Genomic DNA, 16,157 nt, shown 5'->3' with positions numbered 1-16,157 from the left:
TAAATAAATGCGTTTTGATATATGTGCAGTAGAAAATTTACATGTATTTATACAGCATGATCTTTAAAATCTAGAATTTTGACCCATACAATGCATTTTTGGCTATTGTCAAAATTACACCTGTGCAACAAAGGATTTTTATTGGGATCCAGTGTCACATACTGTATACAGTAGTCAGCATTTTAAGTGATGCATCAAAGTTGTCCTAAAATTATTGTAGCTCTCAATCTTGTCTCAGGACAATTTTTTCAAAAACATTTTTTAAACCACTTTAAATGTTGACTTGTAGTTTGGGAATGTCATGTACAATTTAAAATTTTTGCCTTAGCGTTTGGTGTAGTTCTTTGAGAGGAGAACTACCACAACTTGTGCAAGATTATTTTGCAATATTACACCGTAAGAACTAAAGGGGTCCCTAAATAAACCTCCTTTTAAACCCTTTCCTCAAGGAAATCAGGAATATGGTCAAACGTGGCCAAAAGAGATGAATGTCTCCCACATCTACATCTACATGGCTTAATACCAGTTGTAAAGTCTGTTCTCTGTAAAGTATCTGCTTGTGTCTGTGACTGTGAAGTATGTTATATGGCCTGTGTGAATATAGTCAAGCTGCAGGGTTTGCTTTATTGAAGGCAAGAGAGCAGTCGTACGCACACACAATGGAAAATCTCTAAACATTTCTGAGCTGCTGACTTTACAGGGAGGCTATAGTTTAGATGCCTGCAGACGGTGTCATAAATAGCCAACCAATAAGATGAACTTTGAACTGTCATCTCTGTTGGACTAACTGGCCTGGGATGGAGTTTAAAATCTAAAGCGGATCAAATACATATTTTGTAGAATATTACATCAGTATGTCATGATTTTCTTTTCTGGACCCTTTTTTAATATTATTGTGATGCTGTCTTTAGGTTCTTTTCTCAAACAACTTTTTATAACCATTTTGTTCTATTAATACTAATAAAAGAATTTAATAATCTAAATAATCACATTACAATGGAAAATTTTGGGGATTTTAAAAGTTCCCCATGAACCATAATTGCAAATTAAGATTTTTTTTATTCAAGTTTTTTGGTCTACTTTTGTTTTTGTGTTTTTCTTAACAATTGTAAAAATATAAAATTTGATTTGCATTTGGACACAACATAATTTACAGAGAAATATGTAGGCTCCACAACTCTGAAAATGCCAAACCTATATGAGTTACAAGTCAGCATTACAGATGTAAACCATAATAAAGTTCCAGATTTTTAAAAATGTTTATTTGGTTTGCCACCCCATATCGCATTTCTTCCATGAGCAACACACAACTTAAGCTCCAAATCCAGATTTCAAAGACAGGCAAGCGATCTGACTTCCAATTTTGTAAAATTATTTACTTTGCTAATGTCATACACAAAGATACTGCCTGTGATATATGTTTACCTCAATTTCTGAGGTGTATCCAAATGTGGTGACAGATCAATCCTGTGTACTTCAGACATAACAATATAACATTCTGCCAAAATAAACTTATTTTATGTCATGACCAGAATGAGTGTGTCAGTGTACCTTCTAAGTTTTTACATTTATTGCACAATAAGGATATATGTGGGAAAATCTTATGTAATTTTACTTTTGAATAATAAAGTCTGTGGATTAACTTTAAATAGAATCAGTCTATGTCTTGTGTTGATAGAACAATCATGAATTTTGGAAAGATACTCTTCCCATGACTCATCTGATATCTCTATACTAAGTTCTTTCTCCCACACTTTGCTAATTTTCTCAGTGTCTGAATTAACCTTATCTAATAACAAATAATAAAAAAGAGACCGTACCTTTTTCTATTGGGTTGTGTTTTGTTATATTTAGGGGTCTGGTGTATGGTAATTTTTTTTTTAAGTGGTACATTTTTAAAAGATAAGCTGAATAAATAATAGGCCTTCTATCGATGTATATGGTTTGTTAGAATAAGAAAATAGCTTAATCTCATGAGGAAAAGTAACTATTTTACACTTAGTCAGTTTAGTGGCTTATTGGTGCAAGTTCAGTGGTACTAAAATACACGATTTGGTACACAACAGCACACGATGTTAAAAGTGTCCATGAACCGTTATTGCCAATTAAGATTATATATATATATATATATATATAAATATATATATATATATATATATATATATATATATATATATATATATATATATATATACACACACACAAAAAAAAATTAAACATTAAGTTGAAGTAAATGGTAATTAAGTAAATTAATGTTAAAATATCAGTTTGCACAGCTAGGCTGAAAAAAAAATCTAATGTATTTTGTGTGTGGGATCATTTTGCTTAATATTTCAATATTGAATACATTTTTATTGAATTTTAATATTTCTATTTTTTGTTAAAACATACTGAATGCAATTGCAAATAAAAAGCCAAATATCAACATATATGTTAAATAATGTTTTACCGCTTTATAAATGTATATACTTAAAGGTCTTTATGTAAACCATAGATGTATGGTCAGTTCCTGGAGGGCCGCAGCTCTGCACAGTTTAGTTTCAATTGAAGCAGGGTCGGAACTAAACTGTGCAGAGTTGTGGCCCTCCAGGAACTGTCTTTGACACCTGTGGCAAAAAAAAATTATTAAAAAAAAAAAAAAAACTTATTGCTGACACCTTGGTAAAACCTAGATAAACAAAGAAAGAAATACTCTATCATTCAAACATTGTTTCCAAGTACAGAATGGCTCTTATTTAACTTTTTTTTTTTTTTTTTACTGGAAAATAAATTAATTATGGGGTGGCTCAGTGGTTAGTGGTGTCACCTCTCAGGAAGAAGGTCGCTGGTTTGAGTCCCAGCTGGGCCAGTTAGCAATTCTGTAAGCAGCTTGCATGTTGCATGGGTTGTGGCTGTAAGGGCATCCACTGCGTAAAACAAGCTGGAATAGTTGGCAGTTCATTCAGCTGTGGCGACTTTTGAAAATAGAGACTGAGCCAAAGGAAAATGAACGAATAAATGAAAAACTATTATAGTTTTTTCAAAAGCACACTCAAAGTTAATTCATTAAGTATCACAGAAGAGTGGTTCCCCAAAATGACAAATAATCATTTTAATTTGTTTCACTCTGCTGATATTTTCTAATCAAACATCTTAAGTAAGTATTTCTACACTTTAATGACCACTTTTCAGGAGGTAAAAATCATTTATTTAAGTAGTTTATCAAACATCCTTTGAATTTTTTTGCTTAATTTCAATTCTATTTCTTGAACATATATATAATTTAATAATTCATTTTAATTCCGCCTATCCTTTTATTCATCAGGTGTTGCCACAGCTGAATGAACCGCCAACTTATCCAGCATATATTTTACACAGCAGATGCCCGTCTAGCTGCAACCCAATACTGGGAAACATCCATACGGACTCACACACATACGGACTATATTCAATTCACCTATAGCTCATATCTTTAAACTGTGGTGGAAACCGGAGCACCCGGAGGAAACTCACGCAAACATGGGGAGAACATGTAAACTCCACACAGAAATGTTAAAAGACCCAGCTGGGACTCAAACCAGCGACCCTCTTGCTGTGAGGCGACAGTGCTAACCACTGAGCCACCATGTCACTATATATGTACAGTAATTTACTATTATGTAAATAAACTACTGTACATATGAAATCTGAAGCCGATCAAATTAGAGGAAAACATGATATAAATGAGGACTGATGCTGGAGTGAATTTCCCGAACTCCTTTTCCTCTGTTGGTGTGTGTGCGTGCTGGATCCGTCTGCATGCTGGAGGATTGGTTCTGTCTCCAGGCAGCAGACGGTAATGTTGTAATAGTGATAATGGTAATCTGGTGGGTGCATTGAGGGTAATTGTAGATGATTTGCAGATGACAAAAAGAATGAAAGTTAAAAAGAAAAAGTGATTTTGAAAGCATTTCTGGCCGAGTGATGTCATTTCTGGGCTTTAATCTGGTTTAGTTGGAGAAGGGTGAGTTTTCTGGACGATCTGACAGCTTTTGAACTTCATCTGCACCTTCAGTCCTGCACCAAAAACCCTGATGCTCATTTCCTTCTAGAATGGAAGTGATCAAGATTATGGTGTGTGTGTGTGTGTGTGTGTGTGTGTGTGTGTGTGTGTGTGTGTGTGTGTGTGTGTGTGTGTGTGTGTGTGTGTGTGTGTGTGTGTGTGTGTGTGGTCTCATGGTAAAGTCATCAGAGGCAGCGACAGTGGTGACACACTACAGCTCTACAGGAGGCTGATACAAGAGCAGCCGCAATTAACCACGTAATGGCTTTCACACCCTCTGACATGCGCACACACACAACACCTACTGCACTGACTATTTACATGTTTGACTCAGGAGTTGCTTGTAAATGACACAAAATTAAGCAACATGACATTTTGAAGTATAAAGACTGGATTTTTTTTCATGAAACTTATTATGGAATTAATGTGACATATTTGTATTAATTTTGCTAACATGCAGTTATACCATTTAAATGGGATGTCCACAGTGTATTTTTAAGGCTTAGTTGTGTTTATGAGATGCAAACAATGTGTGCTCATGCTCAATTTGTAGAAAATCACGTTATTAGTTCATATATCTTACTTTGGTTATGTGCAGCTACTCAGCTAACATGAAAACAACTGTCATATTTCCTAGTTCGTCTGAAAGGCCCGCCCTCAAGAGGCTCTGATTAGTCAGCTAACATAATGTGCTGTGATTCGCGGATCGGCTCCACATAACAGGACATATCAGTGTAATGATGGACACTTCACGCACTCAACGACGCAGGTTTGCTTACGTAGCGGAAGAGGCGGACGCACATGTTGAATAACTTTATTTATTTTGGATGGTGAAAGCAAAATTCTCCTACGAGAGTGATTATAGCGCCTCCAGATGGTGAATGCGGCAATACTCAGTGCAGGTATTATTTGATTATTCTGTTGTTTATTTCACTGATTTGGCAACAGTCAAACGTCATCAGGGAAACGGTTTGAATTTCCGCTTAGTAAAAAAACATTAGTGTGCCATTTGGGACACCACTACATACATATACTATCCTGTTGAGTGTGTAAGTGCATAAGTACATAGTGCATGAGTGCATAGTGTGCCATTTGGGACGCAGCTTCTCATTCAGAGTAGCTGTTAGCCATGTCAGTTTGTGCCTGAATCGAAATGACATGGACACAGCTGAGCCTCACGCCTGCTCTCTAAAATAAAATCTGACAAGTGTCTTTCACATATATTCAGAATAAGCATGTGAAACTAATATGAAACTTTCACATATGTTTTGCGAGTTCGTTATTTGAGATGTAGAGAGCAGCTGCATAGAGAGACACTGTGCTTACAGGGTGTTTACAGCGGTTTTGAATTTGTAGCTAAATTGTTAGCGGTACAGGACAGCATTTCTCATTGTTTATATCCTTGTTTATTGTAACCATGGGAAGTGACAAACAACTGAGGTAGGATCCAAATATGCAGGTTTAATCAGTAGTCAGGCAAGCAAAGGTCAACAGGTACAGACCTGTATGTGAGGACAATCCAGAATCGTAGTCGGAGTAACGTGCAAGAGGTCGTATAGCAGGCGGCAGACTAAGACAGGGAGGCTAACAAGGCTAAGGTCGGTACACAGAATAACAAGACTAGGAAACGCCTTGTAGTGCTACTTACTGTAAACAAGACTCTGCAAAGTGAATAGGTGAGTGTGTGGCTTAAATAGTGTGTGCAATCAGACTCTGACAATCCTCAGGTGGTGCGAGTAATCAGTCTAGATGAGGAAGCATGTGTGAGTGTGACCGGAGTGCATGTATGAAAATGTAGTCCATAAATGGCAGATTTGTAGTCCATGGTTATTGTTAGTGCAATCCAGCGATCTTATGGAATATGATTGCTGGTAATCGTGACATTTATGCCCTCGCTACAACATATCGTTAATGCTGGAAGCTGTGCATGTAATCGATCAGTTTTAACAAATAAAAATAGTAACAGTTTGTGCCTCACAATCCACAGCTTTATTGGTTGGAGAAGTTTATAACTGAATCCAGCACTAAACTGGGAGAGATTCTGGAAGTTTTTCTTTGTTTAATGCTAAAGCTATATATTTTTTATAATGCTCTGGAACATAATTAAAGTTCAATTGTAAGCACTTGTCTCTGTGTCATATCATTTAGTAGCCCAAATACAGAAACAGAACAAGCTTTGTGGAAATAGCAGTGTTTGATGGCATTTTTGCTTTCTCTGCTACATTACAGCGCCTCTTCGCTGTGCAGGGTGTGTGCACGTGGTGAATGCACATAACCTGAAGCATTTGTGATCTCACTGGCCCGGATGTTTTTTTTTTTTTAGCTGACTCTGCAAAAGCCAATGTCTCCCTTTGCATTGAACTTTGAGCGTCTTACATTCAGTGATGTTGTTTATGTTCACACATCTACATTACACATCAACTAAAGTTTAAAATATGATATAGTGGACCACCCCTTTAACACACACAAAAACGTTTTTCAGAAAATGTTAATACATTTAAAAAAATTATTTTAAAAGAATGGGGAAAGCATTACACTGCATTAAAAATGTATAATGTGTTCAGTCTTTGTCAAACTTTGAAAAATAATTCATTTTTAAAGCACACCTGAAAAACATTAATGATTTTTCCCTCATTATATTGTTAGTTAGCCAATAAGAATATTTTGTATGAAATCTAATTACTAATTAATATTGGAAGTATTATAATGTACTTTTTAGAAATTAATGGGAATTGTCAAGGAATTCCTAAAAATTAAAAACTGCTCAGGTTATATTATTAACCCCCTTGAACTTTTCATTTTTAATTTTTTTGGCTAGATTACAATGACTAGATAACAATGCACTGTTGTCCAATGACTTGCCTAATTAACTTAATTATTACCCAGTTAAGCCTTTACATTTTTACTTCAAGGTATATACTAGTATCTTACAGTAATATTACAGTATGTACTGAATACATGGCAAACATAAAGGAATTAGTTATTGGAAATTAGAACTAGTTTGTTTAAAAATGTTTTAAAAAAAGTCCTGTCAAACAGCACTTGGTAAATATTTTAAAAACATTTTACAGGAAAGCTAAAAATATTGTCTTCAACTACTGTATATATCAGTCAGTAAGTCTTTATTAATTTACTGAAGACAATTTGGTTGCAGCATACAAGCATATTACACATAATGCACAACAACACATTGTACAATACAAATCTACCCTAAATTTTAAAACTTTACAGCTGAGGGGATAAATGAAAGTGTGAACCGATTTGTGCAGTTCTGTATCAAATACCAGAAGGGAGAAGATAAAACTCGTGGTGCATAGGATGTGAATCATCTGACATAATACTATGAGCTTTACTCAGAACTTGTCTATAGCTGAGCAAATGTCATCTGCTTTTTCCCTGTTATATTTTTCCTAGGTTCACTATTTTCTCCAAACAACTTGTATTTTTCACACTTAGAGAACTGAACCAACAAAGCAAAGAAAAAGAAAACGGTGACTGAATGTATGAACTGTTAAACATGTACGTTAGTGATTTATCTCTATTAAATGATCTTCTTTCTTATCTAAAACGGTACTAAAATGCATGTACTGATCAACACTCTATTGTTATGAATATTAATTCATTTTGCACTTACAGTACAAACTCTAAATCTGACTCTCTTACCACTTCATAGTAAAGCTGTTAACATTATAAAAAACAGTGTCTTTATCAAAGACTGATAAAAACTGTTCGTGCCATTGAGCTCCTCACATTTCTGTCTTCTCTGTGAGTCAGTGGGTCCATGCCTTTTTTTTCTAATGAAATCCATAATAGGCCTCTCTTTACTGCACATTTCTGGTGTCTTTATGTGGTCACTGCTGCACTTTATAATCTGCCTGGTTATTTTGATGTATAAACTTGGTAACACAGGCATTGTGCCATTAACAAATGCCACCTCTCTCTGGTTTAGAATAGAAACACTAACGTGTCAAAAGAAGTCTTTTCCCTACGGATGCAATTAAAATCATAAAAAGGGAAATGCAGGCTTTGCACAGTTCCAAAACAGGATTGTGTGCGTCTGCCACTCTGTATGTGTGTGTTGATGTAGAGTTTGCATATAAAAAAAACCTTTCCTCTGTTTTTTAGCAGTCCAATCAGATATGTTTCCATTGTAGAACTTCTTAACAAAGTGTCATGAAAATAGTAGTGTGCAGAGAACAAATAATGCCTTGTTTACATCTGGTAAAATGTTGAGTTATTGTTTTATTCAATCTTAAATAGACAATGCTATAAATACAGGTGTGAAAGGAGCCTGAAAAATATTTCCAACTTGTCCATTTTCAATCTTTTCCAGAGGTAGTTATAAAACTTACTGCTTTTGTACTGTAGATTCTAGTAGTCAGTTGTAGTCAAGGCCACCTAAACCAAAATCGAAGACCAGACTATTGGTCCTCAAGTTAATCAGAAATGTCCACTTTTACTGAACAAGAAATGGCTTAATAAAATAAAGCCACTGTATTTACAACGGCTGAAATGATGGTATTTGATTATTGTTTTAATTTGCAACTTTTAAATGTAGGAATATTAAAAGAATATATACATTTAATTTAAAAACAAACCTGCAAGGATGGAAAAAACACACTGTAAAAAATTTCCAGGTTTTCACAACAAGTTACTGTAATTTTTAACAGTAAATTACATTAGTATCCCTTCACAGTATTTAACTGAAAAATTCACAGTAATATGTTGTATTCATAATTTTATTGTGAAATTACGGCAGGTAGCATGATTACAGCAAATTACTGTGAAAAGGACTATATCTTTTGCACGTTAGTTATAGAAATTCAAGCCTTTTTTAAACTCAACGTAGAAATTAATACAAATTAACTTTTAACAGATAATAACAGAATGTTATAGCCCCCAAAACGATTTGGTTACCAACATATTTTTGGTTGTACTGCACCTTTATTTAATTTTATACAGTTAGCATAGAATAGGAAATAATATTTAATGAACATAACTGTGTGCTTAGCCAAAACATAATAAACTGGAATAAAAAGTAATTAATTAATGAAACCAAAGACTGTTAAACAGCCAACAATTATTTTAATGTCAGGGTAAATGTCTGCTTTAGATGGTTTCATGAGTATTGGGCACCTGTCATCGCCTGGAGGTCACTAATCTCAGAATTAAATATATATATATATATAAATTATTATTTTTTATCTATATAAATAAACCACAGATTAGAGTTTTAAACAACTACATTCTAGCATGAAAAACAGTTAAAACTTCATTTTCGGACGCATATAGAGCCATCGAAGACGGGGTAATTGTCCCAATGTCTAGCCTGAAGACAGGCGCCTCTCGGCGGATACATGAGTAATGAGCGCCGTTACCGCCTGGAGATCATAGATCTCCGCTACCGGCAAAACACACTTAAAATTACACACAATCTTTACTAACAGTCCACAGATTTGAGTTTTGAAGAACTACATTCTCGCATGAAAAAGTGTTAAAACTTTATTTCATTACATATTACAAGCAATATTTATAATATTATGTGCCTTCTCATCCACCATTACAGCTTGATGCAGCTTAATGCAAAATGAATCCTGGGAGGAAAAAATAATAATTCTCAATACACTCCAAACGAACTTTATTCTTATTGTTGAAGTCAGAGATATGTAATATTTTGAATGGCGAAGAAAATAATTAACTTTATATTTCAATCAATATATTACTCTTGCACTGCTTCGGTTCAGGACTCGTGTGACATTGAATCAGATTCAGATATTTTATCAGACGTGTTCATGAGCTCGAAGTCATCAACAAGCAATTCATGTACAAGCAGTACACAAACCAAGCAATATGATGAAATATGTTATATATGTTATATATATATATGAATTATATGTCTGCGTCTTACAATATTATACAAAATGGAATCGTTTTCAGGCGAATTCGACTCTTTACTGTTCACTTAAAGGAGCCGATTCATTGAACAGAACTGACTCGACTCGACCGCAAACAAGCGCCATCACCTCAGACAACGCCTGAGTCGTCTCTTCACCCAACGGATTCATCCTCGGTAAGTGTTAAAATATGACTTTTGTCCGTTAAATGATTGTTGTATGTATATTTCTGTATACTGCATGTCATTTAACAGGAATTTACCGAGTACTTTAGTTGTACTCGCACGGACAGGGTTTAAGCGCGCCTTTTTTTAAAGCAAGACATTAACGACGCCAGATGGTGATTGTAGTGTTTTCTGAGGTATTAGCATAACGTTAACGTTAGTTCCTGAAAAAAGAAAAGGAATTTTCTTTAATTAACTTCTTGTTAACTGCATTTTCTGTTTCAGTACAAGACTGAAGTGAAGGTGAAATGACTAAAGTTAGGGTAAGCTCTGACCTTCACTTAAGTTAACGTTACGGTTAGTCACCATCATGTACGTTAATTTTGTTCACTGTAACGTTAACGTTAAGTTAGTTAAATAAACTAAACTCATTATGAAACAAGTCTTAACTGTTTTATTAAATGAGGCTTATAATACAATTCAGTTGTATTCTTTTAAACTAACACTAACACAGTACATATTGTATATTTCTCACTGGTGTTAATGCATTGCTAACATTTACTAATGAGAACTAATTGTATATTGTCACTAACTGTAGATTTTATTTTTTGGTGTTCAGGTGTACCTGATAATAGCTTAAGTGTGAGGTGAGTGTAAATTCTGAGCACACAAATATAACCTAAATTCATTATCACAATATAAACCTATATATATATATATATATATATATATATATATATATATATATATATATATATATATATATATATAGAGAGAGAGAGAGAGAGAGAGAGAGAGAGAGAGAGAGAGAGAGTATGTGTGTGTATGTGTGTGCGTGTTAGGTTGAGTCTTATTCTAATCTTATTATATTCATATTTTTTTGCAGCCACAGCCATTGATGTTGAAACACTGATGCTACCAATCAACCCTCGCTTGATTATTAAAGGTAATGTTGATGCCTTCCTCATTTTTATTAGATTTTTAAATGTCAGGTTTTTCACAGATTTGTTGTGAGCAGTTTCTTGTACAAACTCTTTTTCTTCTTCCAGAAGTTCCACCAGTACCTCCAGTAGTAGTAAATATTAGACAAAGATTTTTTTAAACTATAGTTTTTATTTTTATGAGCAATTTTACTGGGCATGTGTGTTTGTTTGCTTGGTTTTTAATAGGCAGAGCATGGAATGTCAACTTTGTTTCTACAAACAAATTTAATTATTCACAAACACCTCTAATTTAGTCCTTCTTTCCCCCTTTTAGTCTTATTCCTTGGAGGGTCGAGTGGTCATGCGACCTCACCTGGATTTCACAACTGACTTTGGATCTGGTCTGAAACTGAAGTATGCTGAAGATGCCTTTTGCACTCTGGAATTTAAGGTAATGTCTACAATAAATATTGTAACTGAGGGCTTGTTTTGGGGGGGTTAAACAAGGAATGTAAAGGAGCACAAGTCATGACTCCCCTTGTCCCCTTGTTATAAAGGGCCGTGTTGCAGACACAAATTGTTTGTCTGTGCTGGAGACCAGAGGGGAAGCTGTCTTTAAAAGGATGGGGCTCTTATATCATATGTGAAGTTACCTATTCAGGTGAGTGGATTACATACAAGTCATTGAAAATGCATAAATAGTGGGAAATTTTTACTGGGCAGCACAAATTAAGTGAAACTCAAAAAACGTTGAAAAATATTTGGAATATTTGCAAAAAACTTGATTGAAATGAATACAACACAAGTGCTGTATCACTTCAATCAAGTTTTTTTTTTGCAAAATTTTCCTAATATTTAAATCATAAAAAATTAGCTTGATGCAAGAAACATCCTGCTAGTATTCAAGAGCAAGTGCTGTGATGCATGTGTTAACTTTGCAATAAGTGTGAACCCAGCATTAGATTATAGTCTGTAAACGGAAGATGTAAATCAAATTAACTGTTTTAAAATGCTCTGCCTAGGTCATTTAAAACCACTATTTGTTGTTGGACTGTTCTTGATTGTGTTTTTGTGATGGAAATGTTTTTCAGATGTTTTTGTTTAAATGATTGCACTTTGACTGAGCTACAGTATTGTCAGCATGTTCAAACTGAGCTAACAGTAATTTTGCTCTCTAGTGCAGCAGTAGTGTCCCAGTAGTGTTGTATGAAGCTAACTGTTTGTCTGCCCTCTTGCTTATAGGTGCTTTTTGGGCACCAGTTTGGAGATGGGAGACAGACGAAGTCAAAGAAGCAGAGAAGACACATCAACCAGCAAGTGTGTAAAATTATCAGGAAAATGATTGACCTTGAATAGACGACTGCCTAATTTAGCAAGAAGTTTTGTCTCTCTCTCTCATGTATGTGTATATATATATATATATATATATATATATATATATATATATATATATATATATATATATATATATATATATATATATATATATATAATGAGAGAGAGAGCGCACTCTGAAGCACTGCTTTTTATATGTATGCTACATATGATGTCAGATTTTTTTATTAATATGTTATTATAGTATTTTTTGAGGCTTCACCTTCACCTTTTGAAAGTTTTCTGAAATGTTTACACAGATGTCATTAAGCTGTTAAATAAATCTGTAAAATGTATGTGTGTTTGTTTTTATTTTGATTTTAGAGTCTTCTCAGATCACCAAAAAATGAAGATTCTGTCGTCATTTACGCATCCTCAGGTTGTTTGGACACAAAGAGGATTATTTGATATTTTTATTCCTGTGTTAAACAAAAAAACATTTTTAACAGAGCTGGAACAACCTGAGGGTGAGTAAATCAAGATAGAATTTTCATTTTTGTGTGACCTAAAATTGCTTTGAAATTTTACAGCACCAAACTGTTAAATTACAGTAATTCGGGATATAATTGTAACTTTACAGTTAAATCAGGTATTTAAACTGCAACCTACTGCTAAATCACAGTAATCGTTTTGCAAATTCACAGTAAAATATAGTTAATTCTACAAGATAATACTGTGAAATCACAGTAACAGACTTTATTATCTACTGTAAAGTTACAATATATTGTTGTAATTTCACAATAATTTTATGTGACAAAACCACAGTAAATTACTGTGAACTACCTCACAATAATTTACTGTGAATTTACATACAGTAATTTACTGTGAAAGTAATGCAATTATTAGCCAGTAATTTACTGTGAATTTAAGGTCAAATTTTTTACAGTGCAAAAACAAACAAACAAACAAACAAAAACAAAACAATGGTGGATAGATTTATTAGGGACTCTTTTTGTTGTTAAAATAGAACAGCAACTGTGGTTTAAGCTGTGTTTAAAGTTGTTTTTAAAATGTAATCTTTATTTTAATTTAAATCTCTCACATTTACAGTCATGCTTCTATTCTCGTGTGATATTACTTAATTATATCAAATGTTTCAAAATAATAAAACTGATATCCCATGCAAGAACTTTTTTTTTGGCAATGAATCCTGAATGATTTCCCTGCCTGTTATATCAATGGAGACATTTTCAACAACCTTTTAATATTTGCATGCATCAGTAGCACTCAATTTAGCATGATGGATAAAACAACAGCATAACTCATTGGAAAATCTTGCCACTTATTTTTTTTTACAAAACAGTGATAATGAAATTTAACAAGCCATGGCAACACTGGTGTCATTTAAACCCCATATGTGCTATTTTACTTTTAATAAATTCAATTACTTTAAATCTTGTTCTATGCTTGAAACTATGATATAACCTCATAACATATTTAGCATAGTGCATGATTTGTAAACTAGAGCATTGATACCTGCTTTACAGAACTATAATGTCAGATGTTGTAAACTTGCTCTGTAGATCACCTGGTATGTGAAACATCAGTCAATTTTTAGAATTTTAACAGGATCGGTAAAAGCGCCGGTACACTTAAAACAAAACTTTAGATAAAAAAAAAACTAAAATGACATCATTTCAGACAAAATCCTGCACTTTTTTTTTCTGCAATACTTATGTGGTATTGCGTTTTGACTTCAAAAAACCTTTTAGCTACCATTGGTGCATTGTGTTTATGCAATCAGTGGGTGTGTTCTGGAACTTTGCCTTCTTTGGCGTGCGTTTACTTCCACCCTCAGTTCGTTTCTCATTCTATAGAGGTCAAACAGGAAAACAACATCAACATGAACAAACTAGAGAGTCAATTTCGTTCTTCTGTTTTGCTTAAAGTATACCAGGGCAATAAGGATTCTAGGACATTTAGTAGTGCAAATATTCTAAAACATTAACAAAACTGGAAGATTACTAAGACAATCAGATGTACATCTTTCATTTCTTTGAGAGATTCCACCTGGCTACTTTCCTTCAAGGCTCCATTAACATTAACATATGTAGAGAAATACTGTCAGTCAGAGCAGATAGACTTTTTGTGTGTCTCTATGTGTTTACAAATAGATTAAGCGAGAGTGTTTTCAACACTAACGATAAGAATAACTTCTGCTGCACAAAAATATAATGTTTAGAGTTTCTCAGGCGCCCCATTTAATCGCTAATTCATTCTCTCTGTCTCTATTTCACTGAAATGTCTCAGCTTAAGAAGACTGAAAGGACTATGTCTGATATAGAGTATGAGAGTGAATACACATTTAAATAGACTTAGGAAAGCTGTGGTTTTCCTGTACAATTCTGTGTGGGAACAATATAGAGTAAACTGACCCACAAATAACCCACTAACTACCTTAGCAAGGAGAGAACATACTGTATGTAAACACAGCCAAGCAATCTGTTGTAGCTACTGTATAAACAGTGGAAATCAAAATGTAAGAATTTTTTTTTTTTCCAGAAATAAAATCATCATTCTTAAAAATAAGAGAGTTTAGTTGTGGCTACATTGTGCTGTACGATCAAAATAACCAAGCCACTTTAACAAAAAACAAAAACAAAGCAAGAAAATATACTTCATACTTAAAAGAAAACTTTTGTGAAAAGTGATAAAAACTAGAGAACAGCAATGATTGTAGCTAAAGAATGTTGCACAGCAGTCGAAGTGAGCATCAGGCATCACTTTCTTTCACACATCACTAGGCAAGGCAAGTTTATTTCTGTACAGTGGCACATTTCATACACAATGGTAAATCCAAGTGCTTTACATAAACAAGACATTAGAAATTATAAACAATTAATATAAATAAATTTAAATAAATAAATACATATTAAATCACAATCACATAATAATTATAAAAAAGGATGACAAAAAAAAAACAGATTAAAAATGTATTTACAGTAGACATGGCAGATGTAGCACACTCACAGTGCTCATTGGGTAAATGCACAGATAAACAAATGTGTATTTAAGTTCTGTTTTGAATGTGCCTAATGTTGGAGCACATTAGATTACTTCCGTAAGCTGGTTCATTGTTGCTGATGGTTCATTCACCCTGCTGGGACTGAACTCTTGGAATTTCTCCTAATGATCTGAGTGATCTGTTAGGTTTATATTCAATGTGCATATCTGTGACGGGTTGAGGTCCTATGCCATGTAGTGATTCAAAAACAAGTAATAAAATCTATCCTAAATGTATAACTGGAAGGCAGTGTAAAGACCTGAGGACTGGTTTGATGTGCTCTGATTTTCTATTTGTTGTTGAATCTTGTCAGGATCGTTCTGGATGAGCTGCAACTGTCTGACTGTGTTTTAGGGAAGGCTGTTGAGGAGTCCATTACAGTAATCCACCCTGCTGGTGATTAAAAGTGTGAAGTTCATTGCACACTTAGTCAGAAATCAGAAATGTTCACAGGTTAAAAAAGTAGATATGACCTCACATTGTATCAATCGAATTTACACACGGCCTCTGAATTTTTTGTCCTCCATAAAAAATTAAGTTAGAGTTTGATATTTATTTGTTTATTTTTCACATTTGTAGAAAGTAATTTTAAAGGTGTTTTTAGAATTCAGAGCCAGTGTCACCCACTGTACAGAGCACTTTTTGACAATTCAATTCATTTGAATTTTTATAGCTGTTGTAAAATGTAGATTGTGTCCAAGCAGCTTAACATAGAGGAAGCTCTAGTAGACTGAAACTGCTTTTTTCCAGTTTCCACTTTAACAGTCAAAGGTGTTG

At 33.9% G+C, this 16,157-nt stretch overlaps 1 protein-coding gene and 1 long non-coding RNA gene across 7 annotated transcripts in view; both read left to right on the top strand.

The window, feature by feature from the left end:
* Positions 1-16,157, top strand: part of LOC101887148 (hormonally up-regulated neu tumor-associated kinase homolog A) — a 227,935-nt gene that overhangs the window by 54,932 nt on the left and 156,846 nt on the right. The gene's annotated exons all lie outside the window — the stretch shown is intronic.
* Positions 10,003-12,672, top strand: LOC147838248 (uncharacterized). Of its 3 annotated transcripts, XR_015524213.1 has the most exons (7): positions 10,003-10,091; positions 10,365-10,402; positions 10,699-10,726; positions 10,966-11,025; positions 11,337-11,453; positions 11,560-11,663; positions 12,245-12,672. It is a non-coding gene; the product is annotated as an uncharacterized LOC147838248 (long non-coding RNA). The 3 variants fall into 3 exon arrangements; XR_015524211.1 differs by having other exon boundaries at positions 10,966-11,453; XR_015524212.1 differs by having other exon boundaries at positions 10,365-10,726; positions 10,972-11,453.

This window comes from Danio rerio, chromosome 23 (assembly GCF_052040795.2).
Source record: "Danio rerio strain M-AB ecotype USA chromosome 23, GRCz13ab, whole genome shotgun sequence".
Lineage (NCBI taxonomy): Eukaryota > Metazoa > Chordata > Actinopteri > Cypriniformes > Danionidae > Danio > Danio rerio.
Note: the sequence above shows the minus strand (reverse complement) of the source record. Positions and strands in the feature narration are given on the sequence as shown.